A 4,952-nucleotide genomic window follows, 5' to 3' on the forward strand; every position below is an offset into this window, starting at 1 on the left:
GGATTAAATATATCGGAGCAAATAACACAATACGTATTCACGAAAATACATGAAACCAAAACAATCCCGCACAAAACAAGGGCGGGACAACCTACTACATATAAGGACGTCAATAAACTAAAATACACACAGGTGAAACTAATAAGACAAAACCAACAGACAAACGAAAAAGGGATCGATGGTGGCTAGTAGGACGGTGACGACGACCGCCGAGCACCGCCCGAACAGGCAGGAGAGCCAACTTCGGCGGAAGTCGTGACAGTACCCACCCCCTGACGCGCGGCCCCCGCAGCGCGCCGCCACCGTCCTCGAGGACGACCCGGAGGACGAGGTGCTGGGCGATCCGGGTGGAGGCGGTGGAAATCTCTCAGGAGAGAAGGGTCCAAAATGTCCCTCACCGGAACCCAGCATCTCTCCTCCGGACCGTACCCCTCCCAGTCCACGAGGTACTGTAGGCCCCCCACCCGGCGTCTCGAATCCAGAATGCCCCGAACTGTGTACGCCGGGGACCCCTCGATGTCCAGGGGGGGCGGAGGGACCTCAGGCACCTCACCTTCTTGCAGGGGACCAGCCACCACCGGCCTGAGGAGAGACACATGAAACGAGGGGTTAATACGGTAATACCTAGGAAGTTGAAACCTGTAACACACCTCGTTTATTCTCCTCAGGACTTTGAACGGCCCCACACACTGCGGCCCCAGAGCCCCTTCCGACAGAGCAAGCGGAGGGGCAGGTTCCGGGTCGAGAGCCAGACCCTGTCCCCCGGTGCAAACACGGGGGCCTCACTGCGGTGCTGGTCAGCGCTCCTCTTCTGCCGTTCGCCCGCTAACCGTAGTGAGTCCTGAACGGCTTTCCATGTGTCCTTGGAGCGCTGTACCCATTCCTCCACCGCAGGAGCCTCGGTCTGGCTCTGATGCCATGGGGCCAGGACCGGCTGGTAACCTAACACACACTCAAAAGGAGACAAGTTAGTTGAGGAGTGGCGTAGGGAGTTCTGAGCTAGTTCAGCCCAGGGAACATACCTTGCCCACTCACCAGGCCGGTCCCGGCAATAGGACCGCAGAAACCTGCCCACCTCTTGGTTTACGCGCTCCACCTGCCCATTACTCTCGGGGTGAAAACCTGAGGTTAAGCTGACCGAGACCCCCAGTCTCTCCATAAACGCCCTCCATACTCTGGACGTGAATTGGGGACCCCGATCAGAAACGATGTCCTCAGGCACCCCATAGTGCCGGAAGACATGGGCAAACAAGGCCTCAGCAGTCTGCAGGGCCGTAGGGAGACCGGGCAACGGGATGAGACGACAGGACTTAGAAAACCGATCCACAACGACCAGGATCGTAGTACTTCCCTGGGACGGGGGAAGGTCGGTAAGAAAGTCCACCGATAAGTGTGTCCACGGCCGTTGTGGAACGGGGAGGGGCTGTAATTTCCCTCTAGGCAGGTGCCGAGGAGCCTTGCTCTGAGCACACACGGAGCAGGAAGAGACATAAAATCTCACGTCTTTAGCTAGCGTGGGCCACCAGTATCTCACTCTCAGACTCCGCACTGTCCTCTCGATGCCAGGATGACCCGAGGAGGGGAGAGTATGAGCCCACCGAATCAGCTTGTCCCGGACCCCCCTCGGTACGTACTGAGTTCCTACTGGACAGTTGGGGGGGGGCCAGCTCTGACCGTGAGGCCTCCTCTATCTCTGCGTCCACCTCCCATACCACCGGTGCCACGAGACATGACGGTGAAATGATGGGAGTTGGCTCAACGGGCCGCTCCTCGGTATCATAGAGGCGGGACAGCGCGTCGGCCTTGGTGTTTTGGGAGCCTGGCCGGTATGAGAGGGTAAACCGGAACCTGGTAAAAAACATGGCCCATCTAGCCTGACGTGGATTTAGTCTCTTCGCTGCCCGGATATACTCGAGATTACGATGGTCAGTCCAGATGAGAAAGGGGTGTTTAGCCCCCTCAAGCCAATGTCTCCACACCTTCAGAGCCTTGACTACAGCTAACAACTCCCGGTCCCCCACATCATAGTTTCGCTCCGCTGGGCTGAGCTTGCTCGAAAAGAAAGCACAAGGGCGAAGTTTGGGTGGCACGCCCAAGCGTTGGGACAGCACGGCTCCGACCCCAGCCTCGGACGCATCCACCTCCACTATGAACGCTAAAGAGGGGTCCGGATGCGCCAACACGGGCGCATTGGTGAACAGCTCCTTCAAACGAGTGAATGCTCTGCCCGCCTCTGCTGACCAGCGCAAGCGCACCGGTCCTCCCTTCAGCAGCGAGGTGATGGGAGCAGCCACCTGACCAAAACCCCGGATAAACCTCCGGTAGTAATTGGCAAACCCTAAAAACCGCTGCACCTCTTTCACCGTGGTCGGAGTCGGCCAATTACGCACGGCTGTAACGCGGTCATCCTCCATCACCACCCCAGAGGTGGAAATACGATATCCCAGGAAGGAAACGGACTGTTTGAAAAACTCACATTTCTCCGCCTTGCAATACAGGTCATGCTCCAGCAGTCGCCCAAGTACCTTACGCACCAGAGACACATGCGCCGCGCGTGTGGCAGAATAGATCAAGATGTCATCGATGTACACTACCACTCCCTGCCCGAGCAGGTCTCGGAGAATCTCGTCTACGAAGGATTGGAAGACGGCTGGAGCATTCTTCAACCCGTATGGCATGACGCGGTACTCATAATGACCAGATGTAGTACTAAATGCAGTTTTCCACTCATCTCCTCCCCGGATACGCACCAGATTATACGCGCTCCTCAGGTCCAGTTTTGTGAAGAAGCGCGCCCCGTGAAATGATTCCAACGCCGTAGCGATGAGAGGTAGTGGGTAACTAAACCCCACTGTGATGGAATTTAGACCTCTATAATCGATGCACGGACGCAGACCTCCATCCTTCTTCTTCACAAAAAAGAAGCTTGAGGAGACGGGTGATGCGGAGGGTCGAATGTACCCCTGTCTCAGCGATTCAGCAACGTATGTTTCCATCGCTACCGTCTCCTCCTGGGACAATGGATACACGTGACTCCTAGGAAGTGCAGCGTTCTCCAGAAGGTTTATCACGCAGTCCTCTCGACGATGAGGTGGTAATTGGGTCGCCTTCTTTTTACTGAAGGCGACAGCCAAATTGGCATATTCAGAGGGAATGCGCACGGTGGAAACTTGGGCTGGACTCTCCACCGTAGTCGTACCAACGGCAACTCCTCTACACCTACCTGAACACTCCTCTGACCACCCCTTAAGAGCCCCCTGTCGCCAGGAAATCACCGGGTTGTGTTGAGCTAACCAGGGAACCCCCAACACCACTGGAAACGGAGGTGAATCTATAAGGAACAGACTAATCTGCTCCTTATGATCCCCCTGCGTTACCATGTCCAGTGGCACCGTAGCCTCCCTAATCACTCCTGACCCTAATGGTCGGCTATCTAAGGAGTGCACGGGGAAAGGTTGGTCTACCGACACCAGGGGAATCCCTAGCCTTAACGCAAGCCCACGATCCATGAAATTCCCAGCTGCGCCTGAATCGACTAGCGCCTTATGCTGTAGAGAGGGAAAAAACCCAGGGAAAGAAGTCAAAACATACACATGACCGACAGGAGGCTCTGGGTGAGTCTGGTGCTTACTCACCTGGGGTGATCGAGCAGTGCTCCGCCTGCCCTCCCGACTCCCAGACGAGTTCCTCCAGCACCGGTCTGACCTGTGCCCTCGTCGACCACAACTGGTGCAGGAGGACACTCCTCCTCCGGTCTCCCTCGAAGCTGCCCCTCCTAATTCCATAGGGATAGGGGCAGGAGGGCTGGGAAGTGGAAACGACAGGGCCTGATCCGAACGCCCGCGGGCAGCCAGCAGATTGTCGAGACGGATAGCCAAGTCAATGAGCTCATCCAGTGTGCAGGTGGTGTCCCGACATGCCAGCTCCCTGCGGACGTCCTCCCTGAGACTGCATCTGAAATGGTCGACCAAGGCCCTGTCGTTCCATCCTGCTCCTGCGGCCAAGGTCCTGAACTCCAGAGCAAAGTCCTGTGCGCTCCTCGTCTCCTGCCGCAGGTGGAACAGCCGTTCACCCGCCGCCCGACCCTCTGGTGGATGGTCAAAAACAGCTCGGAATCGGCGGGTGAACTCTGGGTAATTGTCCCTCGCCGAGTCCGGACCATTCCACACTGCGTTGGCCCACTCGAGGGCTCGCCCAGTCAAGCAGGAGACGAGGGCGCTCACGCTCTCCTCTCCAGAGGGAGCAGGACGCACGGTAGCCAGGTATAGTTCCAGTTGAAGGAGGAAACCCTGGCACCCAGCCGCCGTTCCGTCATACTCCCGTGGGAGTGTCAACCGAAGAGCCCCGGAGCCAGATGTGGTCGCAGGAACAGGAGGTGCTGAAGAAGGGGGTGCTAGCGATGATGTGGGAAGACCACTCCTCTCCCATCGATCCATCCTCTCCATCATTTGGTCCATGGCAGAACCAATCCGATGAAGCACGCTGGTGTGGTGGAGGACTCTCTCCTCCATCGATGGGAGAGGAGACGCGGCTGCTCCTGCTGATTCCATCGTTGGTGCGGGATTCTGTCACGTATTAACAAGGTGGGTGGAATCAGGCGCAGAGAGCAGGTGCAGTGAGTCGATAGTTTATTCTCCGGAACCAAACACGGTCAACCCTAAATACAGGGTGAAATAATCCAACACAGGATTAAATATATCGGAGCAAATAACACAATACGTATTCACGAAAATACATGAAACCAAAACAATCCCGCACAAAACAAGGGCGGGACAACCTACTACATATAAGGACGTCAATAAACTAAAATACACACAGGTGAAACTAATAAGACAAAACCAACAGACAAACGAAAAAGGGATCGATGGTGGCTAGTAGGACGGTGACGACGACCGCCGAGCACCGCCCGAACAGGCAGGAGAGCCAACTTCGGCGGAAGTCGTGACAGAGAG

The sequence above is a fragment of the Oncorhynchus clarkii genome, chromosome 19, assembly GCF_045791955.1.
Source record: "Oncorhynchus clarkii lewisi isolate Uvic-CL-2024 chromosome 19, UVic_Ocla_1.0, whole genome shotgun sequence".
NCBI lineage: Eukaryota > Metazoa > Chordata > Actinopteri > Salmoniformes > Salmonidae > Oncorhynchus > Oncorhynchus clarkii.